A 24020-nucleotide genomic window follows, 5' to 3' on the forward strand; every position below is an offset into this window, starting at 1 on the left:
TAATGTTCGAATAAGGGAACATAGGGGCTGCACAGTTTTTACAAGTTGGGGAAAATAAACAAGCACAATTGCCCCCCCCCCCATCAAACAAAACAAGTGAAGAAGCAGACTGCCCTCTGCTTCTTCACTTGTTTTGTTTGATGGGGGGGGAGACTAATGCATATATAAAATATTATCTTGTAAGAAGAATCCCACATATTAAAATACATACCAGACAGCCACATGACCACTGCCTGTAGTTTTTCCTTTTGATCTTTTTAATTGAATGTTTGTCTTTAGAATGGTACACCATGTCACAAAAGCAGTTACATGCAGCTTTTTAGAAGAATGATGGTTAAAAGCAACTGTTGTGTAATAAATTTGTGATGTTGCACAAAATGTGGGGGAGACATTTTTGGTCCAGCTCACAGTAAATCCTAAAGTGTTCTGAAAATAGACTTCTAGTGAGTGCTGAATTACATAGCTGGGTATTAAAAGGGGGGGGGGACCTTTCTATGAAAGATACTCATTCATCTTGCCTTCATTTTCAGGAAGCCATTCTCTTACTTCAAGAATTCAATTGTCAGCATAGCTATGGCTTAAAATAGCTAAACTGACATAGAAGATTCACTGGCAAGCTGCCAAGGAAATGTTGCATATAGGGAAGGGCTTTGCTTGCTGGTATAGATGTTTCATAGCTCTCATGTTTAAATCTCATATGTGCACTCTATTTTATTGCCTTGCATACAAAGAGGGTTTAAAAGTTGATTAAGCTTCTAAAATCAGTTTAGTTTTGCTTTAGCTATACGCCCTCGTTTAAGTGGTATTGTCTTTTATGGAGCTGTGTGGTGGGTTGTTACCTAAACCCAATAACAAACATGTTTAATTGTTGCAGGTAACAGTTCTTCAGATGTGGCGGTTGTATTGTATGTATGTGTTTTTTTGGGGGGGAAATGATCAAGTCTAGGGGGGCTTTAAACATGAGCAGTGATTTCCTCCTGATTCTTCATTTGATGCACAATAAGTCTGTTAAGCTGCGTACACACTTCCAATTTTTGTCGTTGGAAAGGATCTTTCACGATCCTTTCCAACGACAAGGGGCTGCAAGATGCATGAACGATGCTGTACATACAGCACCGTTCATGCTCTATGGAGAGGGGAGGGGGGAGAGCGACGGAGCGGCACCCTGCTGCTCGCTCTCCCCTTCCCTTTCATTAGGATCGGCTGTCGTCCGTGGATCCGGCAGGTCGGTCGTCCGGACGATGGGCGACACCGACTGTACACACGGCAGATTTTCGCCCGATAATTGGCCGATGCCGATTATCGGGCGATAAAAATCTGACGTGTGTACGTAGCTTTACTCTAACTTTGTTACAGGCACAGTACACAGTATTAGATGTTTGCACAAGCACTTAAAGCGTACCGAAACTCACAATTTTCACTTTACATAAAAAGGTAGACAACCCTTTTATGTAGAGTAAAGAATCTGTGTTTGTTTTTTTTTTTTGTTTGTTTTTTTAAGTGCAGCACTCTTTTAAAAAAAAAAAAAAAAAAAAGGGGGGGGGGGGGGGAATGAAGAACCACTCCCTAATTGGATGAATGAATGGGAGTGCAAAGCCTCCCGGGATACCTATGTCAGGCATCCCGGGAGGCTCTTGGGCGTTCCTTTTTTAGGAGCCTTTTTGCTCTAAAAGAAAAATGTGCCGATCTCACACATGCGCATTGAGATCAGCAATTTTTTTTTATCCTACGTCACCCGATCTCGCGCCTGGGTTGGGTGACGTAGATTGAAGAGGAGAAGATGGGGGCGCTGACGACCAGATACAGGACACCCCCGGAATGAGGTTTGGATTTAGTTCCTCTTTAAGCCTGGATTGTACTGTGTACTACTAGATGTTGATTGAACCACTGCAACCCAAAACAGTACAAAGCTATGCCTAGCTCCCTCCCACCAGAGCTCAATCCTCAAAAGAACAGGCATTTTCTTCCATTTATTAGTGTACAGAAAGAGCACTTCAGCCACATTCCATATAATGGCTTGGAGCGGCCTCAAGCCATATAATGAGGTGTTCTAGGTGTACATTGGTAAAAACTACTCTGCAGCCCTTGAAATTACATCTGAAGCCTGTATGCATTTCTGAACAAGCTATTTTTTGTGTGTTTTGTGTTGGGGCATATTCTTTTTTTGAAAAGCTAAAATCTCATGGTGTATACTAATGGCAAAGCTGTATGAAATGATCCTTTTATCTGTGCATACTTTCTTTCTTGACTGTCAGCCATTCCATCAGGGTTAGAAATCCTGTGTCTCCTCGGAAATAAGATGTCACTTCTCTGTTGCAGATTTTCCTCAACTCTCTGACTGGTAAAATGTTGCAAGACCAGGAACAGTGTGTAATTCTCCCAATTGGATTGTATCAGATATAGATATACTCTAAAAGTACAATTTTATGGCATTCAACCAGGAATTATCGTTAAAATGGCTGCAGGAAGGGTGAAGGGTAGTGTGTTTTTACTCATTGAAGTGCTTTCCTTTTGTAGATGCAGCTAGCTGAATATTTTCACCCTTGCTTTTATTTTAATTCTGTAATGGAATTGGTCACTTCCTTGCAATATATGTGCTGGGGTACCTGTATGTATCCTAAAACATGTGTAAACACAAAAAAATGTATTTTTTTTTATTAGTCTTGAGATATGTTGGCTGCAATATTCATCAGGCCAAGAACAATTTCAGAAGATAATTGTTGATCCAAGTTTTATTCCAGTGTCCATGTCACTTCCTGTAAGCTGAGCTCTCTGCAAAAACAAACATGAACTTCCTTCACTAAAGTTTAAATCTCAAAAACCTGCATGCAATTGAGATTAACAAAGCAGACATGTTTAAAGAGTTATCCTAGTAGACAACCATGACTCCCATCATAAATACAGTAGACTGAGTGACCTGTCCATGCAAGAGCAGGAAGTGTTATATGTGCAGGATTTCCAGGTGAAATAAAGGGTACAAAATACTAATACAGCTATCCGATTAGGGACAGATAAGCTGCACTATATTGCATCTACCTGTTTAAAATCCTTGACAACTTTTTAGAGGATTTTAGGCCATTTACTGAATTAGTCCATAAGCCTCCATGTTTTGTCTTTCAGTCATTCCTTGGTTGTTTTGGTACTGTGCTTCAGATCATTATAACATTTAAGGGTCCATATTTAGTTCAACTTTTGGGCAGATGGCATTACTTCTACTCAAGCACACTTTTCAATCATGCATAAATTCATAGTTGACTTGATTGCTGCAAGTTACAATATCAGTCTAGTTGTAGATAAATGTATGTTTACACCAATTGTTTCAAGAGTTTCTGTTGATCCTGTATTTTGGATATTGGTGGCTTCTTTTAGCAGCACTGAATTTGCTGGGCTGGCTTTTTTTTTTCCTGGGCAAATTAGCAGTCGTGTAAAATCTCTGCCATTTTTAGGTTTTTACATTTGCATTACTAATTTAAAGTAATTAAACAATGTTTTTAAATCCACACCTTACTATTTTGATTCCTTAGAAAGCTTGTTCTCGCTTGGCATGATGACCTCATACACACAAATGGCAAAGAGTACGCCACACCATGGGTATTTAATTTTTACATTGATTCTACTCGTCTACACCCTGTGTTTTACCCTAGACATCTGATTTAATTTCATAGATTTGTAGTGTAGACAAAAGGTGTACTTTTTTACTGGGCCAATCTGCGTTTCCTACCATTTAGATTTAAAGAACAAATACATCATGTCACTTTTTTGTCATTTGTTTAAGTATATCAATTTTATGCGGAGGCATAGATTTAAAGATCTGATGTTTGCCTGTGCAATTTTTTTTAAAAAGTCAACGTATTCCACAAATTTTCGCATTTTTCGCATGACTTTGTTTAGGTTAACGTAATGCTTAGTTGGAGCTACTGGTTTACTTGAGGCATCCATTTCTATAGAAATTGCATACCACCACACCTCGGATAATTTTTTTCTTTTTGTATTCTAATAAAAAGGTTTCAAGTTTGAACATCTAGAATTAATTGGCTTTGAGAGATCTTATTGATTTTGTTTAAATTTGTTCTGGTTTCCCCCAGGCCTATTCCATTTTGTAATCAGTCTTCAATATCTTTCCAGCAGCACGTAAAAGGGCAACAGTTTGACATCTAATCAAGCATTGACTGCGGGACAAAAAAATTTCATCTAGATATGTAGATGTTTTTTTCTGTTAGTATAACAAAGAAAATCTTACTGTAGGTACTAGGAAATGTGTACTGGTTCCATGATGGTAAAGGTTAGGAAAATTTGGTAGAAGAGATGTCTGTTAGCTGGGAGTGGATGCTTGAGTTTCACCCAAAATAATAAGGAATGTTTGCTTTGGGCAACAAAAATGACAGATACAAGTTTATGGGTGCAAAACTAGAACCCAGCTGGCCAAAAGATAGGGTTGCACCACGCACAGAAGCGGCAACTGTAGGAAAATTCTGATAAGTTGATAAGTGAATACCAACCATCCACAAAATGAAGTGAGTAGAAAAGAATGCCTGTTTCATAGGTCGGATGTGCTTAAATACTGCACTGCAGCTCCTTTCCTCTCATCTCTGGATTTAGCTGATGGATGGGCAAATTACGTTTGTAACAGTAGAAAGGAACAATAAATGAGGAAGTGGGGAGTGAAGTGATAAGCAATTGTGAGACCTCAGTTTGTTGACTTCAAATTAAAAGGCTCAAGAGCACAGAACATTAATCCATGTCATTAGTAAATCTGTTAAATGGGTTTTTGAATGTAAAAAGTTCAGTTCCAAAAGTTATTTTTACAATTATCTTGTTTAGTTGGATTTAGATTTACTTTAGGGGTTTAGAGATATGGATTAAGTTGCCATAGCATGTTTATGCCAGGGGTATTGATCTGAGTATCATGCTTTGCAGTATGTATATGTTGAATCCATGACTCCCAAATGCCCTATTAGTCCCAGCCCAGTGAGATATCCCAGCTTCTTTTCAAAACCCGTATCACACACTGTTCGCTTCGCTGCTGTCCTAGTTTTATGTTTGGATGACATTGATTTCCAGCAGTGGAGCAAATTCAAATTAAAGAGAATGTATAGAACCTTTGTACATTTTCTGTCTTTGTTCTTTATGGTCAGTGTTAATGTTAACACTATTGTATAAGTTATTGTATTTGGATGTTGTGTAGTACTGTATTTGGGCAGCAGTCTTAAGTTCATGCTAGAAGTGTTTTCAAGAGGTACGGTTTGTTTAAATCACATTTACAGATCCAAATAGGCCTGTTGGGTGTCCCATTCTAAAGTAAAATCTTTTCTTAGGTTTAAAAAAAATATCTATGCTTGCTTTTGAGCTGTATTCGTGGAATACCCATATTGGTACATTGACCCAAAAGAATTTCATACTTGTTCTAGGCAGCTAAAGGCTCCCTTGAGAGACTGAAAAGCTGAAGTTTCATCTGCTAAATTTTTGCTTTCTCTGGTTCCTTCTACCCCCTGATATAAACTTGTTTGGAACCTTTGTTTCTATTACCTGTCCTATTTTAGGTCAAGTGACATAATTACTGTGAGCTTTTCTGTGGTTTAGGCAGATCATGGGTGGTATAAGGGGCTCTCCGGGGCCTCCATAAAACAATCCCACATGTGATGTTGAGACTCCACGAGTGGGGAAAGGAATAGGTGATGCTGGGAGTCCATCCGTCAGGAATTGAGGTGGTTGCTATCTGACTTCACCTTGGTGGGAAGCTGATGGAATGCATAAAATTATTAATTAATAATAAGCAGTTTCAGTACAAGAGAGGGATCTGCATAGCTGTGCAAAGGTGATAGTAAGGATTGAGTTCAGATTTTTCACAGGTATTCACATTTATGCTGCATACGGTAACATATGCCAGTTCTGATGTAGGATTTCTGCCTGCACGTCTAAACAATCTGATATTTCTGGTAAAGATTTGGGTACTGAGTGTCTGAATTTGTTTCTTTTTGCCTTACATGTATATGGCAAAATCAGCTAAAGATGGCTGCATGATTCTGTTGGCAGTGATGGGAGGAAAATTTAATGAAATTGATGGGAAGAAAAAAATAATAAAATTGACTAACCTTTCTTCTTCTCCTTTGGTTTCTAACTATGTTTTGTGTTCTGGACCTGTTAAGAACAATATTGAATTGTACTGATGGTTCTTTTACATTCAACATGCAAAAAATAAACGCCTGTACATTAAAAAAACAAAATCGGGCAGCTCAAGCCTGCTTTGTGTAGATTTTATTTTTTTGCTGATTTCTACATAAACAATTTATACATTTTTCTTGTTTATAATTGTAATACAGAAAAATTACAGTAACCCCTTTGTCTGTACCAGTTAAGAGCAAATAGTCTAAAGGCAGTATTGCTGGTTACCCTAGAGATTGGTAGTTTAACAGCTTGTCTGAACATCTGTGCTGCTTGGGCTGTAATGTGAACTCACTTTTCTTCACTTTCACATCCAGCTGCTCCTCGGACTATTAAAGTGCTTGTTCTGGTGTCTCCCAAGGGATTGGGAGATCACTTGCTGGGTTATATAGATATGCCCTTTAACCCTCATAGCTCCTCCTAGCTTATCATGTGTGCAGATGAATATGCTATCATTGGCATAGCAGGTAGGTGTTGTAGCAAGCTGCATGAAAACCGTTTTGTTTTCAAATCCAACATATTTGAATTGCCCCTAAATTCCCTATGCAGTCTTTCTGTCAAAAACCTTCCAGTTACTGCTCCCAACTGTTTACCTACTTGGCTTGCGTTGGCCCCGATTAGTTCGCATTTTTCCCATTGTGCATCTTGCTGCTATCTCTTCCACAAATAAATGGCCATTCACATTGTAGAAAATGTGATTCATATGAACGGTCCACCACGTTCCATTGTGTCATGGTCGAGTTATGATGCTGCTTGCTGTAGGTGCTAAAATATTGGAAAGTCTGTACTTGACAGGTAAATTCTGTTTTGAAGTTTTTGACTAAAATACAGTCAATGTATCTCAAAACCTTACAATTGCCCACCTGTTTCTGCTTCCAACACATCACCTTCTAGAACTGATTGTTCACTTGCTAATATAAACTTTACCAGGTTCCATTGTAATAAAATATTCTGTTTTTTAATTTACTTGTCAGGTTCTTCACCTGTCTTTTAACATAAACCATTATTGTGTACCACCTTCTTCAGGTGATGGTTGTTTCTTATATTAATATTTAGACATCAGTGGTTTACATGCTATCGAATCTATACATATAATAGGTGAATTCCCTTGCTTTTAATCGGGTCAGTGAAGTGACTGTGATGACTTGACAACTAGCATTCTTCAGAAGGTTGTCATGCAAGGATATGGCTCTTCTTTTTCTTTTTGCTTACTTATCCTAACAGGTTTTATTCATTAAGAAGCAAGTGATTTACTTAAGACAAAAATGCAGTTGATCATCTTCTGATCATTTTGTCTGTAGGGAAAATTGTACAAAATGTATGCTCTCAATTTATATAGCTGCTTCTTTACAGGTATGGTATTGTCCACTCTGCAAAATATTTCTAACAATGTAAGTAGTGCCTCTTTTTGCTGTATGGTTTGAAACATTATTTTAATATTTTGTGTGCTGTAATATTGTATGTGAGCAGAGATCTGAATTGTTTTCATTCAGCAGATTATGGTTTGCATCCCTAGGGATGGTCTTCTGTTGAATTCACATTTGAAGATAACACTGTTAGTGGCATTCATTTATAGCCAGGCCATTCAAGTGAACATGTAATGGAAACCAGCAGCTATTTTTATGTGTCAGTGTGGTGGACTTGTATAGAGCTGTTAAAAATAGCTTCCTAGTTATGTATACTGTGTAAGGCCTACTAACACCAAAAGTTTTTCTGCTGATTTAAATCCAGTTTATACTCGCTTGTCCCCGTTGGTTCGCAGACACCACCATCTTCTTGGTTCTGATCTTTGGCAAGATGGCTTGGCCGAGATAACATAACTCCTGGACAGGCATGCAGGATTTATCAGTCCCAGCAGCTGCAGGGGGAGCCGTGATGTGCAACCAATGCTTTCACAGGTTGGGGTATTTGAAAGTAGAGGAGAGCAATCAGACATGAAAGAATTCCTATTGCAGAAGGGACATCGCTTGTAAATGGTTATCCTGGCCCAAAAGTGTTATCACCTAAAAAAAGGTAGAGTGTTAGGACTATAAAAAAAATGTTCCTGTATTGCACATATCTGAACTAGGTATGAGAACAAAAAAAAGCTTAAAACAAGACTACAGAGATCATTGGATCGTTATGGATGTCTGGCTTGAAATTCCTGTTGCACTTTGTAAAAATGTATAACAAGACATTTACTTTTATTTACTAGAACAAATAAGAGAAATTTGGGGGGTTTGTATATAGTTTAATGTGAAGGGAAATTTTAGTTTTAGCACATAGAAAGAGAACCTGTACTAGTCATTGTATAATGGAAATCAATAAGTAGCTATTTTATATGCTTGTATTGAAGGGATAAAGATTTGCCTACATGCAAGCCACTTATTTGTCATTAAGCTGGAGTTGCACTTCTGACGACTATTAAAGGATTCCAAAACCATTAATCTGCTCATTTGCTTAATATGTTCTTGGAGTGGTTACTAAGCAGTATTAGCAAGGCTAGAATTAATTCTGATGTGTTCATTGCAACCAATAGATAACTATAAAGTAATAGGCTCACCTACTGAAAAGGATATTTGGAAAAATATACCCCCCAACGTTTTCATTGAAGTCCTGGAAGAGTAACTTTTGCAAAATGTGGAAGCACAGTGCTGCCCACCTTTTGCCTAAAGATAGTCAGCAAGACCTTAATGTAAATTTGAACCTATCCTCGCTTTTGCATCGTGCTGTGTGTGTGTCCCAACTGGCTTGGATGTCCACCCAGGACCATAATGATTTGTATCAGCAGTGGCCAGAGATCTGTAATATGTCAGATGTGCCACCATGCAGGTCAAAAGAACAATGCCCAGAAGTGGATTCCCATCTTTTGCCAAGCTTCCTCAGTAAATACTCTGTTCATCCAGGTGTGGTGAAAAATATGACTGGTTTTGGGATGTATAGAGTATGGAATGTTAAGGTTTTTTGTTTTTCTTTGGTGGTGAAGATTGTTTTGCGCTTAGATTGTTTTGAGTTTAGTAATAACTGTTGGTTGTCTTTACAAAAGAGAACATGTAATTGACTTTCTTGTTAAAACCTAAATACAAGGATTTCTGAAAACTCAAACTTCTCTTTTAATGGGGCCATTCCCTCATATCAAGGATTTATTACTAGTTTAGGTCCGGGGAGGGGTAACAAGCATCTTCACTTACCCTACTTCCTCACTTCTGCAAGTTCCTCTTTTATTTCCCAGGTCACCTGCAGCCACCTCAATATGCTGCCCTGTACTGTGGATTTAGGCACTGACATTATATTCTACAGTATGGGATCAATAGTCAAACATGAGGACATAGCGGGCTCATCCACAGTTAAGTAAGTTTTACTTATTTCACCCCTAGAAAAATGAATATAAGTGCTCCTGATACATTTACATTGAGTTAACATTTAAAATGTATTTAACAATAGCAATAGACTTTTTTCTATATTTTTTTCTCTCCTACATTTTGGTCTGTTAAATATACCATTGAAAACATTTTGTTAAACCTGTTCCAATAATCTGATTATTAGATGAAAAGGAAATAGGAGTACGTTGTTAGGGTTTACATTTACCTGAAATGTTATGGAATAAATAACCATTGCATTGCAGACCATCCTGTTGTAAAAATTTTTTACAATGTCTTGGGTCAAGCTCTGAACTACAAAGTGCTCCTTGACCAGCAAGGTCTCCTGTAAAGAGCAATGTCTCACAAATGAAACAGGATTTTTGTTAATCAGTCATGGGTTAGAAATGAAAATGTTAATAGGCTATGTCATACTAGGACATGCTTAAGTATATATCCAGGTTGTTTAGCTGTAGGCTCCTATTTGAATTGCAAATAAGCTATGAAGGTGACTAACAGGAGAGCATGACCTTGGGTTTAACTGACCCACAAAACTCTTTCCTTGTCTATTGAGAGTCAACACCTAATGATGAATAAGTGGCCCAGAAATGATAAATGATATTAGTGAAACTATTTGCTAATTCTCTGCTTCATATGGAAGAAATATGCAACCGGTTATTACAGGCATTACTGATTTGCAATGTGACACATAATTAACTGGATTAAATATGGGCTTCTCATGCCTTCCAAAAATGTAAAACGCAGTCTTGACATTGTCTCAGAAGGGAACACTCTCCTTGGCCATCTGTTTAAATGGGTTTAGCTGTACTTCTAGTAGTTTGGTGTGTGCCTGCAAATGTGCAAGCTAGATATTTGTTTCCACTTAGTTTTTTTTTTTTTTACAGGATTATCAGTTCTTTTAAGCACAATAGAAACTCATTATTTTCAGCATCATATAGACAATCCAATTGCAATCAGACCAGACTGTATTCTGCATATTATTTCATCACACAAATCTTGTTTACACTTCCGGTTAAATATGGGGTTATTCCTTCTACACATAAAGCAATGGTCCTTTGCTGCAGATTACTAAGAGTTGTTTTATTGGAGGAGAAAGGTGTGTTAGATCAGTGATTGTCAACCACTGCCGCACCACACTAGTTTGCCGTAAGAGATCTTCAGGTGTACCGTGGGATATTATCCAATTTCAGTTAATTTATTTACTGCAAATAATTTGTCTTCATTTGTCTATACCAGCGATGTATAGTGATAGGCAGAACAAAGAAATAGATGGCAGCAGGTAGCTATTTAACCTGTCTGTGACATTTTTGTTTAGTGGTGTTTTGTGGAATTTTTTTTTAATGTAAAGTATGTGCCGCAACTTAAGAAAGGTTGGGAAACACTGTGTTTCATCATACAGATTCCATACAGACAATAATTTCTTTCACACATAAAGCTGTGTGGCTCTTTTTTTCTTTTTTTTTTTTTTTTTTATATTTACAGCCTACTTCTTTTGTGCATAAAGCATCTTAGTTTGATACTACTGGCATGGCTGTTTACTGGCATTGAAACTAAATTACAATTGCCAGAAAATGGGAGATAAGGAAATTTCAGTTGGGTATTAAGATCAGTGAGGAGCTGTGCAAATCATACCTTTTATTATTCGTTTTATTCTTTTATTTTTTTATTAATTGTATTCTTTTATTTTTTTATTACTATCGTGCATCCACATCGCTATCTGACCACTCAATTACTTTGTGCTGCTTACTTTCCACACATAAAGTCAATTTCTGGGGGAACCATTTAGCCCAACTGCATATTCTTTTGAGATACTGTGCTGCTCACGTATAGCACATCTCAAAGGGACAATTATGAGTGCTGTCATTGCCATTTTATTTCTGAACATGCAGGTTACAGGGAAATTGATTTGCTACTAAATAAGAAACTGATATTTTATATCTCTGACTGAAAATTAGTATAGAGTCAAAGTTATCTGAAAACTTGTTTGAAATTTGTGACTCTCTGTGGCTACAGAGACCAAAATTCTAACTTTATACCCAGGCAATTTGCATTCCTTAGAATGGGTTTAGCAATGGCAGTTTATATAATCTATCAGCAAAGAGAGTTTAAGGTTACTCCAATATATAAATATTTTGATGTGGATTTAAAAGCATCAACTGAAAATCACTGCGTACTTTTTATTAAATATATAAAAGACATGATCTGGAATACCACTACATGTATGCAGAAATGGCAGTGGAAAGTGCAGTGACCCCTGGAAACTAATTAGTATTTTTGTTTTTCCTCGTGTCACAGCTGGTAGAGATTGCCATGGTTTTATACACATTGTATTGTCCCTGGTGTTCACAAGCTTTATGTAATCAAACTGTTGATGCACTTTCTTCACGTAATTTATCAGAGCGGACACCAAATGCTGGCATGCTGCAACGCTGAGCAGAGAGGCAGATGTCAACTTCCAGCTTAATAAGATGACTGTATTTTGTGATATCCTGGTCCAGTCATCTTGGATGAAAAATGTGTTTTCTTGTTTTTAGCAAAATTTGTACTGAGGAAACATATAAGCCAATGTTGCTAATCGGTACTGCTTTGAAGATGATAGTTGCCTGCCCTTAGCTAGTTCATTGGTTCATTTTTCGGTCATTAACCCTACTTAAACTTTAAGTTTATTGCCTGTTAAGTCAACAATAACTCAATAATAACGAAGATGGAAAAGCACAGGTGACTGGAAGTTTCTCAAGAAAGTCATCAATGTGATGTATTTCTTCTGGTACATGTATAGTATTCACGCTACTGAGCTGCATTGTTTTCTATTGTAGATACTGATAGTACTGGCAAAAGATATGTTAGTGGTATAAAAAATACAACAATACCTTATCACACCCTCACACCTGATTTACTGTCTCTGGGTTTAGGTTGTATGGTCTCGGTAAACTGGGGATTTTGTACATACTGAATGGCAGGGATGCAAAGAATCTTGTCATGAGACAAATATGTAGGCTGTAATTGCCAACCTTTTTCTGTAAATGCTTTTTGCCTGGCCTTCAGTTTTCAGACACCCTAATTCTGTTCTAATTTTTCTCTTTTAGGTTTGCAACTAAAAAAAGATGATGGCAGGAAAACTAGGCTATATTTTTCTAATGAAACGTTTCATTTAATCACAATGCTGTGTAGAACACAGCTAAAAAAAAAAAAAAAAAAAAAATGCTTGTTGCATTAATGGTGGGGCCTGGATTACATGCATTACTTTGCATGTCAAAAAGTTCTTGCTGCAAACATTTTATTAAAATGAAATGTTTGCTTTATTGACAGTTCCCAGAGTTATTACAACTTACCTGTACTTCACTGTGCAATGTATTTTCAGTTCAATTGATCAGAAAATATATAATGGTTGTGATTTGTAATATTTCTGTATAATTTTCCAAGCATACTTTTTGATAATACATCCTAGACCATCCTGTGGTTTTCCTTTATGTTCTTTCCTAAAACAATGCAGCAGCAATTTGAATAGACCAGTGACTGGTTTTCCTCTGAGATTATGACCCCACCTAGCTATCCTTTTGGAGTTTCCTGTTGGCTCAGCTTTGTTCATGGCTTAATCTTCTGCATAATCTTTTTACATGTGAACTGTTGTGATCCAACTCCAAAAAAAAAAAAAAAAAATTCACAGAATTTAAAAAAAAAAAAAAAAATCCACTTGCATGGAAGTACATGTAGAAAATGATTGTGTGTGCACAACTCTGTTTTCTGTTAGCTCAGTGAAATGTTGGTGTGTGTGCACAATGGACTAAATGTAGTGAATGGACTTTGAGAAATGCTTTTGGGCTCATGCATTATTCATCTGCCCTCTCAGTGGTTTTCCAGCTTCAAGCAAAGTTTGCTGCTTTGAATGAGTGGTTTCTCCCAACCATCTGCTAAGGTTTTGTCACAAAATGATTAATACGATTATTTAGCTTAAACAGAATATTCATTCAGATTTGGTAACAGTAAACTATTGTTTTTGGCAGTTTCAGTTTCAGAGATGTTTCTCTGTCCCTGTGAATTGTGGAAGGGTTAACTTGGATTGTAAAATATAGAATAACCTAGCAGGACGACTTCTGTTGGTGGTACTGAAGATTTGTAATGTTATGGGGTCCTCTCCCACATTCCAAAAACATGCAGTTAGATAATTGGCTTCCCCTAGTTTGTCCTTAGACTGTATAGATGACATATGACTATGGTAGGGACATTAGATTGTGAGCCCCTTTGAGGGACAGTTAGTGACATGACTATGGACTTTGTACAGCGCTGTGTAATATGTCAGCACTATATAAATACGAGTTAATAATAATCATAAAGCTAGGATAATAAGGCCTTAAACCAAAATGTTTTTGGTTTTGTTTTGAGGTGGTTTACTTGAACAACAATAACATAACAGGTTTTATCCCTTTAACACTGTTCTGATACGGTAAAAATGAATCTGTTCTTCTAAATTCTAATTCAGACAGATGTTACTGCATTTAATCATTTTCTTCCATGCCAGATGATTATCAGGTGATATGAGCTGTTCACGGCTCTGCTCGCACTAGAATCTGACACATATACATGTGGTGTGGCAAGTCCATGAATGACCGTAATGCAAGTGAAGGGGAGAAAGTGCAGCGGGATGTCGCTCGCTCGTTAGCCCCTGCTCCCCTTTCCATAGAACAGAACATGTACATCACTCATTCATTCATCTATCAGTCGTTTGTCTTGCAGTCGAAAGATCTTTTCCAACGACCGTTATTGTGTGTGTACGTAGCCTTACACTAGGGGGCATGTAGCTGATAGTGGTGACTGGTCATCTGATGGGCAGAGCCTAACCATTTGGTAATTACATGAAAATTAATAAGGTGACTTAAGGGTCAAGGTTGGAGGAAATGTGTAAAGGGCTGTTTATAGAACACCATAATATTGAAAGCAAGATATAGCGTGTATAGAGTAAGGCACCTGAATTTGTTTAGCCCCTGTTTCCTTCTAACCCTCTCTGCGGCTACTCAAGCCTCCGGTTGGCAGATTTTTAATAGCATATGGCTAATCCAGTAGTTTGGCATCTTTTATTTTTTCTGTTCTTCTAAAAGATAAGGAAATGTCTTAAAAACTAAACAGGAGAAAGCATAATATATTACATGATAAATATTCCTCACATATGTGTTCCCTATCTATTCCAGGGGTGTAAAAATTAATAAATAGTTTTGTAAAACTTTAATTAAGGAACTATGATCTTTGCTATGCTTAACAACACAATATTTATGTTGAAAACAGGCAATGGTGATATCAAGGAGTCAAGTCAATCCATTGTTTTCAAGCAATAGTGCTGCAATACTGGCCACAATCTCTAGATTTTAATGGTGGCAGGTTGGCTGAGAAGGAACCAGGATCGCCAGTTGCAGCTTTCTCTATACTATTAACGTTTTCCAATATTAAAAATTGCAGTATATTGCCTTGCTTACAATATCACAATATATTGTGATAAAATCTAACACTTGTGTCATAATACACAGCCCCAATCTATTCTAGAGTCACAGTTTTTCAACCAATAGTAGCCAGAGACCTTATTATAAAACCTGTATATTAGCTGAGATTTAAGTTAAAGGATTCTATTTTTTTTATATCTGTATGTTTTTTCTGGCATCTCATGTAATTGTCTAAATATTTTATGAAATATAAAAAGCTTTTCAGTTTAACTTGCCTAGCAGAGGACTTTGGCTTGGTTACTGTATTTATACTGTCAATACAAAGGGGTATAAAATGAGATTCCAGGCTCCAAGCTAATCCTTCACAGTAAGCAAATATGCTAATGTACGGCTGTCCGGACACAGAAAGAAAGCGACAGAATAAAGTCTGCCACATCCAGCTTGACATCGGACAGCGCTGTAGTAGAGTTCTTTGTACTGGGCTTTTTTAAATCTCAGGATGGATGGTGATCTCATTCTGATTTTACTCAACTCTCTTGTTAGCTTTGTTTAGATGGCTTCTATCTGAATGGTTGAGGAATATTAAATATCTTGGAGGAGAATTTTCTTTCACATTGCAAACTGTGGTAATAAACTCATGAATCGATTAGCAAAAAAAAAAAAAATTGTTGGCACCCATCCTAATGAATCCTTACCGGCAGCTAGTACTGTATTTTAAATAGAACAAAAATAAATATAAAAAGTTTAAATGTTGTAGTGGCAACATAAATAATGTATAATAAATAGGGTCAAATATATGTAAAAGAAGAAGAAAAAAAAAAAACAACAACTAGGATGAGTAGACAAGTTTGAAGATATGTGATCTGGCCTTGGTTTGTGTGTATAATGTGTTTAGGGTAGAAGCGACCTGGTAAGAGGTTGTGAGTGAGAAAGTCAACAGGTTGTTGGAGGAGCAGAGAGGGATTTTAAGAAATGGGACTGGAGCAATGGAGCAACTTCTAGAGGTACACAATAGCTAGACACAGTGCCGTGTCTAGGGGGTAGAACTGTTTATTTACAAATGTCATGGAATGGAAGGTGAGTGGATAAAAGTGAATGGAAAAAAGAAAGACAAACAACGGTTACCTAAAACAGTAGTACATTTCCATTCTATACGACATTTGAGCCATAATTAACAAACAAGCCCAACGGGTGGTTCTGCCAAAGTTTACTGCTTCCCTGCTTTGCGTCACCATTTCCCCAGTGTGTTCCAGTACAGACCAGCAGTGCAGCACGAAATTCATAAACTGTTCTAAAGGCCTAAACATTCTCAGGGTAACAGGAAAATATTTCCTAAAGAACGGACATCTATAATGTAAAGATTAATGGGAGAGCTTTATTACTTCCATCAGGCACAGAGTTTTTTGTTTTAAAAATATTCATGAATTTTATACAGTGGAAGTAAACCTACAGAACCACCAAGGTCACGGCTTGCTAAAAACAAAGGCTCCATTTATTATTGTTTGGCTGTCAAACAGATTATACTTTGCTAAAGATCAAAGGCAGGAAGTAAGATATGCAGATATGTGATTTGCATTGTGGAATAATGCAGTGTAACTTGATTGATTGATTCAGCTTCTGTGCTTTTATGTGTCCCTTAAGCAGTCTGGCAGTCAGAGATTTATTTCTATAATTTTGTACAAAATTAGCCTTCTGCTCATTTTTGCCTTTTGCTCAATTTTAGCCTTCTGCTCAATTTTGTACTGGAATCGACCCATCAGATGAGCACCCATTCTATTAGGATTGGGGGGGGGGGGTGGCGTGATCGAGGCAAATGAGCTGGACCCTGCTGTGTTCCCCTCTCTTGACTTGTATAGCATTCCCCATAGGTCGTTCCTAGATCCATCCTTGCATATCCATGAATGATGTCAGGTGACCATTGTACAGATTTCAGATTCTTACCTGGGATAAGCATGACCATTCATCTCGGGCAATATTCACACATCTGACGTGTAGATGGGACAGGTTCATTTTTAGACTAGCAAACTTGATATGAAAAGAGTTCACTTTGATAAGCATTTATTACATGTCGGTGTCATCAGACATACATTTCCCGATATTAGGTAAGGCAGCACTTTTGGTGTCGCCCTGGTTAGGGCCACACCAAAGTGCTGCCTAATGGAAACATATAAACTTGTATAGGTGAGGTTAGAATACTAATGTAAGAAGACCTTGGTGCCCAATACAGAGGTTTAGACAGTGAGTCGGTTATTTATGACTTTCTAGGAAAGGTTAGATTTGCATTTATCCTAATCTACCTGTATCTTGGGATCTCCTGATTGTTTTGATTTGAACTTTCACAGACTGTAACATCTGCGGTTACATATATATTCAGTGGAATGATATGTTTAAAAGTTATAAACGTTATTATATAGTTATACCTTGTTTACCCTGTGTGGTACATCCACTTCACATAAATATCAGGAAATGTATGCGTCATGTTCTCACTAATGCACTGCAGTGTAATATCTTTCTCTAATGCAGTACTGTATGCGTTCTGTTTTTCTGTGTGCTATCCCATTCAATGTGTAATAGCTGCCACCTACAAATGAACTTCAAATCAGGTGGTCATGTGTTGGGTATAAAGCACAGCAACTGCATGCATTATATTTTTTACATAGCCTTAGCAAGCTATTTTAACTTGATACAAATGTTTGCTTATTTAGTCTCTGCATACAGCTAACGACTGATATTCACATAAAAGATGTGAATTAAAACATTCCACTTGGTTTGTATAAGCACATACAAGCTTAACATTTCCACCAAGATGTGGAAAAGACTGGAATATAAAAATGATGCTGTGTTTTCATAGGGATCCATACTTATCACTTAATCAACCATTTTTCTCCAATTAAAATTCTTATGACTTATGAAAAGTATTCCCTAATAATGCAGATTAATAATGTAATAAGCGTAGTTATAATGGTATGTCTAGTGCAGACTGACAAAAGATGGCAAAGGAAAGAGCCATTTTCTGTCTAGATACACTTTGAACATCTTGAGAGTCAGTACTTTTATAGGTGTGCAAGTACTCTACCTGTAAATTACTCTTAATTATACTTCTGGTAAAAAATGCTTCTGAAAATTCCCTAATTCTCTTGATAGCATAACAAGCTTCTCTATGTGCTTTCCTCTGACTTGACACTTCCAGGTCATGTTCTGTGGTTTTATTCCTAAAAAAGTCGGTGTGTAGATTAAAGGCAATGTACAATACTTTTGTATGCATTTTATGTATGTTTAGGACTGCTAACCATTTCCATATTGGCAATATGAAATATTTAATGTGATTTATATATAATATTTACATCTTGGCCCGAATTCTGAGAGCCCGGGAGGCAGAGACAAGCCCATTGATCTTAGAGAAGGCTGAGATGATCAAGCTTTCATGCTCTAGGTCAGGGACGTCAAACTCAACTACACAGAGGACTGAAATTAAAAACTTACACCAAGTCCCGGGCCAAACTTGATATTTATTGAAAAACTTGAGGAAGTTTTTCCTTCTTATTAGATATAACACATTTTCATATGGAAACACAGAGGTTTTGCTTAATATTCAATTTGGAACAAGCCTATAATAGAGAAAGAGGCATAAGATTTTTTTTTTTAATTTTACTGCATGATAGAAAAATAAAAAGACCACATTAAGCTACGCAGAAGAGAAATCATTTGGATTTACTTTCTTTCACTTTGGTGTAATCTGCATGGTTGTCAGTAGTATAGTAGGGTTTAGTAGTCTTGTTTCTTCTTATTGTTTTTTCAAATTGTTTTACTTTGCTAGAGAATGTGAATCCAAATGTGAATTGCTGCATTCATTTGGTTTCACATTGCATTCTCTGGCACAATTTTCTGGATTACCTGTCAGTATAAACTTCATGGGGTCCATGTGTAGGCTGCTGTTCAATAGACACTAGTGATGTCACTACTACAATTCCCAGCATTACTTGCATCTATAACATGTGGGGCCACTCAAGGGCAACTCATACGCAGAGAGGCCGCTGCTCTATAGACACGAGTGATGCCGGGAATTGTAGTAGCGGCATCAGTCCCGTCTCTAGAACAGCAGCTTAATATGAATTGCAGCTGGCCCGCTGTTACGGATTGCTGTAGCAGCGGACCAGCTGCAATTTTTATTATGAATTCTATTGGGGGCCAAGAAAAAGGTCGTTGAGGGGGCCAGAGTTTGATACCCCTGCTTTAGGTGCTGCGCTGTACACCATGCGGGACATATATTGATGGCAGCTCTTCTATATCCCAGGTATGGAGCAGTGTTTTCCAACCTTTTACACTTAGGGGAACCACTTGAAGTAACTCTCTGGTCTTCAGGGATCCCCTGCTGTAATTACTATATCCACAACTCACTGTATATTAGTGTGGTGATCAGTAGGAAGAATGTCTCTTACATTGCTGGCCAATGGAAAGAATGTCAGCTCTACAGATAGCCAAAAAGATCATTAGTATCTGTAAAACTGACCTGAATCACAAATTGTACATTGCTTCGGGAACCTCTAGCAATTTCTGAAGAAAACCTGCTTGTGAAACACTGATAGTGTGTGTGTGTTTTATTTATTTGCTCTGGTCATCTATTGGATTATTATTAGTCCTTGCACTGAATGAAGGTGCCTAATAACACCTATTATTTTTATTAATAATAATAAACAGGATTTATATAGCGCCAACATATTACGCAGCGCTGTAAATAAATAGGTGTTACAAATCACAGACAGTGACACAGGAGGAGAAGAGGACCCTGCCCCGAGGAGCTTACAATCTATAGGACGACCATTGAGCACCATTACCGTTCATTAGCGCTGTGTATTTTTGGACACAATTCAGAGCAGTTTTAAGCAGCAGCCAACATGGACATTTCAGGAAATGGCACAGGGGTGGCATGGAGGAGTGTGGCTTTTTCCAGCAGTACTTTTATGTATTACTGCCCCTTAGAGAAGCTGCAATAGGGAAAAGCAAAAAGGAAGGAAGAGCAATTAAGTGTGTAAACATATCTCATACATAATAGTAACTATAGCAAAAAAAAAAAAGCATTAAAATAGATAAAACTGTAAATGAATGTGTGTGTATTGTTGAATGTTAAGGGCAGACCTCTATATAGGTGGCTGATATACAGATAATGTACATAGATCTCATTATCTGTATCCCAGTATTCTTTTCTTTCTCCTTCTATAATGTTTTACGACCGATGGTTTTTTTTCTTCAACATTTACTCTGCTTTAGGTGCTTTTTTGATTCCCTTATAGCTGAATTTTAGATTATTGGAGTATTATGTCCTCAAACTGGTGATCACCCGCCTAATAAAGGTCCTCTGCGATTAAAAAACTTCCTCTGCAACCTTTCCGTATGTGCAGTAGGTGTCGCTGTGTGCATTGAATGTTCTGCATGATAAGTGGTGTGCTTCTGCCACCTTTTGGACAGTCTGATATTATCTTCAGTGTGCTCAAGTAGATTGTATATATCTGTAGCAGCAAACCTTTACCTCAATACATAAAAAATGGCCTTTGATTTAAACTTATGTTGCTCCTGTAATAACATTCAGGTAGAAATGCTGGGTTTGATTTCCTTGAGCTGTATAGGCTGTATATTTGACAAGGTAAAATTTTAGGTTTGCAGGGGAATATTTCTTTAACTTAGTTTACAAGTGAAATTATATAATAATATAATATTCCTTTCATGTAATTGTAAAGAATACTCAAAAATATTTTAAATAAATTTCTCTCCGCACTTTGTCACATTTTCTGTTAGGTGACACAGTAAATCTTGGAAACTGATCTTAAATCATACAAAAAAACGTATGTTGACCTAGTGTTAGGTCTCATGAAATGTATTACATAAAACCATCATTTATAATTATTAGTTGAATCTTTCAAATCAGTTTCCTATCATCATGTTTTACAAGAGCACACATCAAGGACATACTTCCAGTAGGGAAGTACACAGGAATGACCATAATGTTCTTTTTGTATGTTTTATTGTCAAATCAATCATTGTATGCGAGAATGTGCAAGGTCCACCCAAATACCAGGAGGTGAGCGCTAACTCTTAGGGTGAGGAGGAATAAAGCAAGTGTTACTCTGCACTAAACCTTCTCTAGGCAACCCTTTGCTATACCTGATTTTAGGGCAAATCCAGGACATCCCTATGTAATACGAATAGCTTTAGTTTTTTTTTTTTTTTTTATGTTCTCCACTGATGGTAACTTGTACATTTTTTTCATGATATACCTGCTCCAGGATGTCCAAGCTTGTGACAGGTATTACACTTTGGGTAAAGTTTTATATTAAAGATTGAAAGCATTGACAGGGCTCAGTGTATGTGGTTGCTGTGTACTGTACATTTGGGTGGTGTACAGGTAACCTGTATAATGGACATTGCTTTTTAATGAGACATTGTAATACTTATATTTGTCCACTGTGAGGCAGCATTGTTCTGTCACAGCTACGACAAAGGTATTTCAAAGTAGATCTCATTGCAATGGCTCAGCAGTTTGAAATGTATTTTTCTAATTAAACCTGAAAGCAGATTTGTCATCTAGAAAAGGTTTGCCCACTTCTTATACAGTCTAATCCAGTGATTTTCAACCACTGTGCTGCGGCACACTAGTGTGCCATGAGAGATCTTTAGGTGTACCGTGGGAAATTATCTAATTACAATTGTCGAGTGTCTGTGCTGTAGTGACTGGCAGAGTAATGTAATACTCTTCCATGTCAGTGGGTGGCAGTAGGTAACAGTTTTCTTGTTTATTCTTAGAGACAAAAGAATTAGCTACAGAGTGTCATTTTGTAACATTTTTGATTTGTGGTGTGCCGCAGGATTTTTTCAATGTAAAAAAATGTGCCGTGGCTCAAAAAAAGTTGAAAAACACTGGTCTAATCGACCATCTGTTGTATTTCAGCGATGTATTTCATGTAACAAGTAGGATAACCTTCAGCCATATTCACTTACACTAGTGGTATTTTTCATTTTGTAACTTATTTAATTATTTTTATTTAAATTTCCAAAATATTTACAGTATTCTCCCCAGGTTTTTGTTTAATTTTTGTTTTTGTAAAATGGGTAGGAGCTGTAGGCAGTGGACCTGTATTGTGACCCAAACAGCCGGGTGGTTACTGAAAAGTCCTGGGTGGGATGCCCGGCTAAAAAGGGCTGGGGAGATCCACTGTATTTAAATCTTAAAAACGTTTATATCCTGTCAAAGTAAGCGGCTTGCACCAGCCACTGTTAGAAAGCGGTAGTGATTACTGGTGGTGCTGTGTGGAGCATCTGTTCAGTGTTCTGACGTGTTTATATTGACCTGGCACAAGTATACAAGATAGCTGAGAAATAGGAATATTTGATCTGCATATTTGTTACAAGACTGTATCTGTATTGAAGATTGTTATGCCAGCTTTAGAATAGAGTGATAAACTATAGCCCTGTTGTATTATCTTAGATAGTGAGGAGATATCAGTGCAGCTGCAGATTTCTCAGGTGTTTATTACCTTCTTCTCCATCGCCAGGTCATCTGGAAAGTGGTATTTGGTCAGAGAATGTAAAGTACTTTGTTGGAATAGCATATTTGTGATGCAAGTGTATTCTACACATATTAAATGTTTGCTAAATGTGTCTTTTCTGCTTCTCTCCCTCTACTCGAATTCCTACTCCTCCTTCTTCCTGAATGTTTCTACATTGGAATTGCCGTTGACTACCTCTTTTTGACTGGACTAGGTAAGAAGCTTTGTGTATTTTGTGTACATTTATAGATAATGAGTTACAACACATATAGACATCCTATTTTATATACTTTTGTTTTATACATTCTCATAAAAAAACATAGATTTTTGTTGACATTTGCCATGGTTGTATATCTGTATGAAAAAAAAATGTAAAAACCATCACAAATTATATTTGTTTTTTAGTAAAATAGTGCATTTATAAACATTGGTAGACGCACAAGGTAATGGAGGTACTTCTCATTTTATACAGAGGAGGTAAAGTACCAAGGTACTGTAAACCTTGCTCAGGAAAACCTTTTAAAGTAAACTTATTCTTTGGCTAGGCATGCTCACCTCACAGCTGACTCCACAAGGAGGGTATTTATAGTCATTTTATACTATACTGCAGCCCAAAAAAATCCTGTTCAAATGTAATATTCTGCAACTACTTTACTCCTCCGTAATCCCCCATTCACACATGACATCACTCAGGATTAATCATGGCATTACAGTTGCCCTATGTATGGAAATATTTGTTTTTTTCATTTGCTTTCTCGGACTCGCCTGCTTGAGGTAAAAAAAAACTTTTTTTTTTTTTTTTTTTTTTAAAACAAAAAAGTCTTAAACCTGGCCACCCCCAATCCAGAGACATTCCTGATAAAGCCACGGGTTGTCAGAATCTTCTGGCCTGTACCTTCAATTTTTTCTGTAGGGAATTCTAGAGTATGGGCTTGTACTGCAGACTTTCTAGAGTTTCCCTCATGTAATTAGATAGGATTGCAGAGTGTGATTCCTAGCACTATATAGTGTTGTACTATATTGTGATTCCTACTATGGTGTGTCTATAGAGAATGCTGTACAATTCAGCTTTCCTCTCCTAGTGACAGATACATTTTCGGAGGAGACTTCCTGACAGTAATTGAAGCAGTCACAGTATTTGTGGATCTAGCAGTAGGCTTTGGCACTTCTTCCATTTTGGCATTCGGATGCTCCAGAGGTAATCTAGCTCTAAAATTTCACAGAGCTTCAAATTATAATGGAGTCATATCAGTGTAATGGAAGAATTTGTTCCCTTTTCTTAAGCTCTTCTGTAACCTTTTTAAACTCTTTAATGACCAAGACAAACTGTGCAGTTGTTTCTGCATATCAAAGCACAGCTTGCTCCAGAAGGTAATGAATGTCAAGGCTACATAAATTTTTTTTTTTTTTTTTTTTTTTTTTTTTGTGATTAACTCACAGTGAGGGTTTTATACAGTAGCTGACACCAGCTGAGACTGAGTTCTTCTGCAACCTTTTTAAACTCTTTAATGACCAAGACAAACTGT

General features: G+C 37.1%; 1 protein-coding gene across 2 annotated transcripts in view; it reads left to right on the forward strand.

Annotated features, from left to right (window-relative positions):
* TSC22D1 (TSC22 domain family member 1) overlaps positions 1–24020 on the forward strand; it is a 53903-nt gene that overhangs the window by 12660 nt on the left and 17223 nt on the right. Inside the window, exon 1 of one of the 2 annotated variants that reach the window (XM_072410134.1) lies at positions 22684–22708. The exons of the other annotated variant lie outside the window; for it this stretch is intronic. The gene's annotated coding sequence lies outside the window, so the exon portion shown is untranslated. Of the gene's footprint in view, positions 1–22683; positions 22709–24020 lie in introns of those variants that run through there. 2 annotated transcript variants of the gene reach the window in all.

Source organism: Pyxicephalus adspersus, chromosome 1 (genome assembly GCF_032062135.1).
Source record: "Pyxicephalus adspersus chromosome 1, UCB_Pads_2.0, whole genome shotgun sequence".
Taxonomy (NCBI): domain Eukaryota; kingdom Metazoa; phylum Chordata; class Amphibia; order Anura; family Pyxicephalidae; genus Pyxicephalus; species Pyxicephalus adspersus.